We start from the raw sequence: 9,526 nt of genomic DNA, 5'->3' as shown, positions 1-9,526 counted from the left end.
TTTCTGATTTTAAGAGAAAAAAATGTTGCGTTGTTGTGATGGATTAGGAAGATAGGCTGCTATGATGGGAAGCTCTATTGATAGAATGATATGATAGGGAGCTATAGCGCGTATTCATTAACCAAGCAAGTATAGTTTGTGGGGAGCTATAGAGAATAAAGGACACCACACTTTTTTAAGCGACAAACAACTTTTCTAGGAGCTTTATTGATTTTAGGTCATTAGCGGCGAGATTATCGGAAAACAGGGATACAATGCTCTTCAGTGATTTCCCTTTTGCCAACAATGTCGCCACGATACAACAGTACACACCACACATTGGAGAATACAGGCTTTGGATTCAGACATCATTATATTCGTCGACGGTGAGGCCTTTCAACTCGGGTTCGATGGGTGGCAATCCGAAGGAATCAAAGTAGATGAGGTCATCCTTCATTTTCGCGTACAGAATCCAGTGCTCCCCAGCTTGCTGTCGCCGATCGGTGTTCACCACGATTATACCCGGTCTATCCAGCGCGGGCAGACGGTCGTCTCGAGCGTATACACCGCGAAAGAGTGCCGAAGTGTAATAGTTGTACTTCAGGAGTCTCTCGATATCTTGCTCGAACATCGCTAATCCAGTGTGACGTTCCTGTTCTTATCGATGGACATAATTCGCACACTCTCGGACAGTATCAATACGGTCGTGGGTTCGGCCAAGGCACGTCGGAACTTGAGTTGCAGACGAACGTTTCCACGCCTGATCGGTGACAGGTGGATGGAGGATTGATCGGGATCCAGGTCGTAGTACAGTAGGAACTTGTTTCCAACGTAGTGGTCGTATTCGTAGGAGACGTGCTTCTCACACAGCTGCTCCAGGAGGTTGAAGTAGCTTCGGTGGTTCAGGTTATTGTTGAAGTCGAACGTGTCTATTCGCTGCGTCCCGTTCAGAGTGAGCGTCGCCGACTCAATGTCGCAGTTCACAAACCAATACGGGTCCCGATTGAATGCTCCCTGGTAGGCTAGGGTGGGCACGAATGCAACCACCACCTTAGACGGTATCTCCTCTGGAAATAAATATTCCGGGCATGCATCCAGGTTGCCAACTGGTAGTAAACGAATACGCGATTCACTTCCGGCCAGTGTGTAGAGAGCCTTGCGCTGCTGCAATTCCGTTTCGTGTCCGAGGAATAGGCTGGGAGACACGGTGATTTTCTTTATGTAGAAGGTGGCACTCATGATTTCCACTTTATGCGTGTGCTGCTCCTGATCGGTCTTCATAATGCGGAACGCGTCGGAGCCTTGATAAAAAACAAGCCTAATTTCCACTCCGATATGAGTAGCTTAGGCTGCAGGAAAATGTCCGAGTTGATCTTGGAAACCAGGTCGATGGTCTTGCCGCCACGTGTGAGGTTGTATCGTTCGGTCGGTCCACGAGCGCGAATGTTGTTTTCCGATTGACGCGCTTCTTCTTGCGTGTACAGACCTGCTTTATGCACGGTATTTTGCTCCGTGGTGCTGGCGTGAAGCAAAATATCCAGGTAGCTTCTATAGCTATACAAATCATTATTCGTAATCATGGTCTGATTCAAGAAGACTGCTACGTTCTTGAAAAGCGAGCTGGCGAACGCGTTGACGGGGTAGACCTCGTCGTACGTTGTCCGATCGCCAGCCTATGTTTCCGGTAGCGAACCATCGTCACGTACGATGCGGACTTTCGTCACTATGTACGCGGAGTTCAAATCGAGATAGTGGTGCCCCAAATTGGAAAGCTGGAACTCTATGATGAAGGATATGTCAGCGACCGGGTAGAATACCCCATATTCCCCCTTCAGTATATGCCACTGCGTTCCCGGCACGGAAAATAACTGTGTTTCTGACTTATCCAACAGAGGAGTGTCGGGATGTACGACGTTAATCGTGTCCATCTCGCACCTAAATTGTGGCCGCGCAACCAGCGGGATTTATCGAAGACGTCCGGTTTTCTCCTCTTTCTTCGCCCGCCAGCCCCTCCGAGGTCTCGGAGAATTTCACGGCCCGTATCTTTCGCCGATCTTTGATGCGCACTTCGGAAAGAGTCTCCCTCCGACAGAGTCTCCCTCCGTTTAAAGAGTGGAATAGCGAAACGCCCGAGCTGAGAAAAGAAATTGCCTCCCCTCTGGTACAGGTGCGACCTGTATACCGTCGGAACGCCAAATCCGTAGATTGGTACCGCTTTAGTGTACATGCTTAAAGTGCAGCGTCAGCGTCGATCTACCGCGATTTTGTAGCGGTAGCTTGCGACCCGTGTTGTCGCGTATAGAGACGGTGATTGAGGAAATTTCGCGCTGCACTAACTTAAAATACTGAACGGGTAGAAAGCTGAAACTCAGTTGTTCTTTCGTTCTATCGTATACGAATGGAATAAATTTCAGTATCGGATGCCGCCCGTTTCCCACAACGGAGGGCGTGACGAGATCCGTGTATATCATAATACAGTTAATGGGAAGATCTATGGTCACTTCGTCGACGCCCGTATCAATTTCGGTAAATACGGTTTTCGCGCCGAAACCCAGTAGGTACGCAAAGTAATTGGATAATGTAAGCGACACGTTTTCCCACAAGCTCAACGAACACTTCCTCGCCCATGCATCGTACGTGAGGGAAGCCTCCGGCTGCAGACGCTCATGGATGGCGCTCACGAGAGCTTCGGGTGTTTCGTAGTAATTGGGTGGAAGTGAAATGTGCCGACTTTCCGTCTCTCGGGTGTTTATGTGGATGCGGTACGTCTTCACTATGGGATTATACGTGATGCGCTTTCGGGATCCTTCAACATGGATGTGCTTCACCTGAATGAGGTCCAGGAACTCGGTCGCCAAGTTGAAATTCGCCGGGAGAGAGAGCGAGTAAGTGTTAGAGCGAGTGTTAGCGAGTAAGAGGTAATTAGCGATCGGGGTTCTAAAATTAGATCGTTATTGATCACTATCACCCAGCGAACTCGCATCATAACGGCTTTTTCTTCCGCGAGCGGTAACACGTTTGGGAAAGCGCGTACTCTACCGCCCTCCGGGTGATCTCCATCGATGTTGACGATTCCAAAGGCGAGATGCAGTGGTCTGTCGATTAATTTCGCCGAGCGCACGCGCGACGGTAGCTTAAACACGTAGTGATCTTCCTCGTAAGCCCACTCTATCCCATATTCGGGGAATATTTTATTCAATAGCGTGTCCGTGTCTTCGAACGTGAGCTGTTTTGTTTGCCACTTCTTCGTTGATAGCGTTATCAGGTTATCGGGCGCTTGGTTCACGTTCAGGAAGCTGTTGGGAATGGAAAATCCCTCTAGACTGACGACGTACGAATCATCCAGGTGTAGCGGCTTATCTAATGCGAACGTGAAGTCATTCAGCGCGTTGGACGGGTACAGGTCCATGCTGGCGTTCGAGAGCAGATACACGTAAAATTCATTTTCTGACATCGCTGGCGGGCACCCAAGAATCGTGATCTTTGGCGTATCTGAACCAACGAACCAAGTAGTGCAATACCCTGTTAATTTTCTTTTTTCTAATCACCGCGGATATGAGTCGCTTATCGTACGAGGAAAGATGGTGGACGGGCTGCAGCTCCTGCTCGTAGAATGATCCCAGTATTTCTTTTCCCGTCGAATCTTTCACGTACACTACGGGCGGATCGGTCTTTCTCGTTCGCGACACCTCGAACACTTCAGCCGTCCACCTTTGATTGTAGGCTTTGGCGAACACACCGCGATCTAACGCGAGCCTCACCTGGTCCCCTGCTTCATATTTGCTCTCGCGCAGGGTCGTCTTACGATTCAATCTGTTCAACAGAGCTACTTCATTTCCGGCGCTCACGTTTTTCGGCTTTTCGCCCGTGACGGAGTGTACCAAGTCGTTATAGTCGGCCACTATCTTCGGCAGCGCGTTGATATATTTAAACTTCCCCGTACTAGTGAAATGCCTGGCTATTCTTTCTCTAATCGTTCTCTGCACGCGTTCACAGGAGGCCGCTTTCATTCCGCTTTGCGTGCTATAGTGATTTAGTAGCGACTGAAAATCCTGACGAACGGGCGAACCCCAAAATTCGCTTCCGCGATTCGTGAGCAAATTCTTCGGAATTCCGTGACAGAAAACTCGTTGGAAAGCTTTCTTTACGTCTTGCGGGCGCTTTGTGCGAATGGGGACCATGTACAGGTACCTCGATAGCGTATCTATGACCGTTAGGATGTACCTGAAGACCTTGTTAAATTTCTGATATTTGCGCATGTCCAGAAGGTCTGCCTGATACAAATCCCGCACGTGAGTTGCGATGATGGAGCGTCGCTTAAATTTTTTCTTCACTGGCTTGTGAAGGGTGTAAGCATCTTCTTTTTTCAGCTGTTCGACGGCTTCTGCGCGCGTGAGCTTGTGATAACGTCGGTACCGATCCACTCCACCTAACCCTGTCTCGTTGATCTTTCTATAGGGCCCCATATTTGCTCCAGCGAGCAACGCGGTGTATTTTCAGAGTGCTTATAATTTTCAATACTTTTTTGTACCAACTGGGTTTCTTGATGAGCGCGCTACGACGTGCTAAGTAGCTCACGAGAGCCCAATGTTTGAGCGATTGATTCGCTTCCCTCTATATACTAGCACATTATCCGCCTGCCAGGTGAAAACTTTCTTCAATTCTTTTAGCACAGATTTCGCGCGTGCTTTATCAACGCCGGAGGGTAGAAGATTAAAAACGAATTGATTGGGTTCCGGTTCGGGCTCCGAATGAACAGGTTCCGGGGGAGGAGGAGGAGGATGATAGTGAGCACGCTTCAGCAAGTAATAGAGGGCTTCCAGTATTTTGCCCACTTTTACATCGTCCGAATCGTTAGATTTCAGAACTTCACCTATTTCTATTCTATGAGCCATGACCGATGGCTTTGGATATCGCTCGCCCGGCGACTCCCGCCAGGAGTCTTGATAGCCCTGAGAGGAGCACTGGAAGTATGGGAATGAGACCACCTCGTTGTCCCCTAATATATTTCTTCAACTGCCGGGAGCACTTATGAAGTGACTTGTAAGCGAGGAAGTGGAGGATTTTTTTGTGTTTCTTCAGGTTTTTATGAAGCTCCGTCCAAAGTGGAATATTTCCGCGTAGAATGTTCAGACAGATTTCCGAAAGGATTCGAATGTCGTCGCAGCTGAGCTCTTTAAGTAACTCTGCGCGGTGCGTCGGTTTGCTGGCGGCCAATACTTTGAGGAGCGTGAGATGTCTTCTAAGATCGGTCGTCATTTCGCGGGCGTAAACACGAACTGCCGTTCGTGCGGTAAAATACCCGTTCGCAGGCTACGAGAGGGAGGTGTTTGCGCGTGCAGATCCACAACTAAATAACCGTGTGCCTTCTCCGTCGACTGGTTATATGCGTCGAGAAAATAGGAGAGCCCCTGTTTCCCGAACACCTGACGTCCGAAGGTTTCGATCTGTTGTACGGACCGAGCGTTCCGGAACAATACGATATAACTGGCATTCAGCGATATCGTTCGAAAAGCGGCGTTGTGATAGAACAAGGCTTGTGTGATCAGGATCACGGACGCATTCTTATGGTGGCTACCACGCACAAACAGCGACTCTACCTCCGATAGAACCCCCTTTTCCGTGATTTGATCGTCAATAACTATGAGAGTGGGATATCGCTCATCCCAGTCTGCGGGTATCCTGTCCATAAACTTCACACCGTCGAAATCCTTTTCCTAGCCGGCTGCATACTTTCGTACGTAGAGTATCTTCTGCGGTGGAACGCTAAATAACTCGGGGTGTCTCATTATACTCTGCGTGAGCACCGTCTTCCGACACATGGACGCGCCGGAGATCAGGATTCGAGCGGGGTGCTGGAACTGCATGCGCATCGTGGAATAACTCGAGCAGGCTGTGTAGCGAGGTGTGATGCATCTTTATTTTCATCCTAAGCTCCTAGCGCAATTGATGATCGTCTCCAGGACTCTTATTTCTTCCTGACATAGTTCCTGAAGCTCGCGCAGTGATTGCTCCCTGTAAGCTGACAGGTACTCGTCCAAGATTTCACGTATGATTTCCCGCAATTTGTTTGCGGTGATACGGGAGCACAATATGTGGCAGCACATCTCGACGAAGTTCTCTCCTCGAAGCGGAATCGCGCGGAGTTGATGCACCTGAGTCGCGCCATCTGGTGGCACAAGGTAAGTTTGGACGTATGAGATAGAGACACCCAATTGGGTTAGAACCATCTGAAGCCACCGCCGAGCGATCCGCGCACCATCTGGCGGGCGCCGGTGAAGGCTATGTTCAGTAGGCCACACGCTAGCCGTTGTGGCGCGGGCCAATCGGCATGAAGAGATAGGTAAGTTTGAACATCTGAGATAAAGCCGCAGCGGGGTCGCCGCCATCCGACGGGCACTAATGAAGGCTATGTTCAGCGGGCGCAAATCAGCGGGCTTAGAACGGGCCAATCGGTAGGCTTAAACGGGGGACGGCCAATCAGAGGGCTTAGAAAGTGTGGGAGAGTGATTAGTAGGCTTAGAATGGACCAATCAGCGGAGCCGGTTAATTAGCATAAAGGGGCGGAGCTGTGCTCAGCGATACGCATGCACCAATCAGCGTGAAGAGGGCAGCGCCGAGTAATTAGCATAAAGGGGCGGAGCTACAGTCAACCATTCAATGATCAGTAGGCTTAGGACGGGCCATTCAGCGTGATCTGGGCAGAGCCAAGCCAACTAATTAGCATAAAAGATCACAGCAACGATTGACCAATCAATTATCAGTGGGGGGCGTGGTTGCCAATCAACGTGAAGTGGGCGGGGCTAATGGCGGCCAATCAGATGGCTTTGGATTTGGCTTGTGTTGGATTACAAGTGGATTGTGTTGGCTTAGAACTGGATTCTGTTGGCTTAGAGCTGGATTTTGGCTTAGAATTGGATTAGATTCGGCCATCTTGGATTAGAAAAGGATGTCGTTGTTTAGCTCGGTTATTATACCGCTTAGATCTATACTACTTACAGTAATGGCAGTGGTAGAAGTGTTTTTCCAACTGATACCGGGGTGCGACGTCCCCCACATGGACGTGGAGACCTTCTTTCAGTGCTTCACGTTCAGTGAGGACGTCGAAATTCAGGACGCAACGGTGGCTGCGTTCATGGGGTATTACGTGACTGAGTGGACGCAGATTGCTATGCATCGCGAACTGGACGGAGAGCTATTTTTTAGACTCCTCCGAAACTTAGAGGCAGAGCTCTGTTTTGAAGATACTCTTCCCCTAAGTTTTGGGGCAGCAGAGCACCTCCTCTGGTCCCTCATCACTCAGTGGAACCAAGTGAGCTGTGCGGGATGGAGAGACATCCTCGATCGGTGGATGCGCACACAAATCCCGTAAGTTTTCCGAGAGATCTTTTTTGTTCGATGTTCATTCTTTTTGTTTATTTCTATAGGCACGACCCCTGGATCCTCGAAGAACATGAGGGGGAGGAAGGAGGAGACGTCGACCAGGTCAACTAAATGTATATGCTGAAGAAAAAGTTTCCCTGTCCTTCTTTGTCTTCTCTCTCTCTCTCGCGCGCGCGCGCCCGCTGATCGTTCGTGAGAACCTAGCTCAATAGACGAATACGAAGCCGTGCAACCTGAGCATGACAAGTGAATATGGGGGTCCAACCCACAACATCCAGTCACTCAGTCAGTCAGCCATTTAGTCTACCTTCTAAAGCTCAACCCTCAACGTTGATCCGAAATTCACGATGAGGCGCTTTGAAAATGTAACACAGTTGTTGAGGGATATGGAGCCGTCGACTGGTGAGTGCTCATCATAGAAAGTTTTGCTTATTTATTTATTTATTTAACATTTGCATAGGGTACACCATCCTGAGTATCCTGTCGCTTTTTTCCAACTTATGGATAACAACGACGTTCCGAGGGCGGTCTTCGAGGACTTTTTAGAGTTTCTGGTTTTCACCTTGGACAACGTCATTGAGGAGGCCCTCAACACCATCCTCCTCGCCTACTACAATGCGGAATGGGAGAGCAGGGGTCTGCATCGTCACCCTGCAGATCAGGAGCTTTTCGCAGTGTCCAGAAGCCTGTTGGATGACCACACCGACCTTGATGTCGATGAGGGCATCCTCCTAACTACTGGAATGATCGAGGGGATTATGCACGAACTGATCTCCCAGTAGAATCTCTACGCGCACAGGCGAAGCGGATCCCAATTCGTAATTCAGTAAGCTCTTTATTTATTTTATTTTTGGCAAGAGAATCACTCTCGTGATTCTATATCAGCAGGTTGATGGTCCACGGCTCGGAGGATGATGCGGAGGACGTAGGACAAGGACGCTAGGTTAGGATACTTTTTAAAGAAAAGTTGTCTTCCTAACGGTGCTTTTGATTTCGTCCTGGACCCTCCTTTATTTTTTTATTTTTTTTTATTTTTATTTTTTTTGCACGTGGTAACGTGCTTCGAAACAACGGTTACAACAAACACAAGCAACGTGATGAAAAAAGGAACATCAACAAAAACAACTACTACCTCAAGTGTTTCTTATCAAGAAGGAAGAGTGAGTGTTCTTTTTTTTTCTTTAGAGGGGAATCTCGTATTGATTTTGTTTGGTCGCAGTGCCACGCTGCCTCGTATGCCAGTACGGCCCCATCGACGCCATGCTCGTGGCCGTAGAAAGAGAACACGAGGCTAGAATAGAGAATCTCGGTAACAGCCCGATAGTCATTTCAGATGATGATGATGACGACGACGAAACAGTTATCAGTCCGTCTTTTGTAATAAATCAAACAGATGATGACAACGACGACGACGACGACGAGCCCCTAGATGGGCACGACGAACTACTCATGTGGGAAGGGGATCAGTCGTATGCAGATTTCATTCCTCTGTCTGGGTGGGTTAGAGTTGAGACACCAGATGCAAGCCCAGAATTTCGAGGGGAAGATGACCCCGTGGAGGGTCTCAGAATCGTAGAATTACGAGAACACGTCGTAGAGAACCATCCCTCCGTCACGGAGAGACGATTCCTTCCTTTTTTGTGACAGATGAGGCATTCGACGGAACGGCTACTAGGTACACGCTTCTCTGTTCCCCGCACGACGACAACGTTGACGATTTGCGACTCTATCTACCGAGCATAGTTCCTGTAATCATGCGCGTCCTGGAAGCTTATCCCATGAAGTGCTCCCATGATCCCATGAGTGCTTATCCCATGTCTGTGCTCGAAGGCGCTCATGGTTAAGGACGGAGCCGACGGGTTAACTTCGCACCTCCTTCACGTGAACCTTCACATGAGAGTGGTTCATAACCGTCAAGAAATCGAAGGCGCGTGAAATGCTGCCATCGCAGAGTCCTCGCAACGCGTCAAAAACTATTCGAGAGAAGGGTCGGGCTTCACTTCCAAAGACGTTCAATGTGTCGACCTAAAGATAATACGTTTGAAACCGAAGCGGATTGGGTGCACTATCCAACTTCCCGCGTCCTTAAAGAAAAAAAGAAGGATCCTGACATACGTCAAGCTGCCGTGGAACCACGAAAATGAGTGTTTCAAGTATAGCGTGC

Source organism: Ornithodoros turicata, chromosome 1, assembly GCF_037126465.1.
Source record: "Ornithodoros turicata isolate Travis chromosome 1, ASM3712646v1, whole genome shotgun sequence".
NCBI lineage: Eukaryota > Metazoa > Arthropoda > Arachnida > Ixodida > Argasidae > Ornithodoros > Ornithodoros turicata.
Note: the sequence above shows the minus strand (reverse complement) of the source record.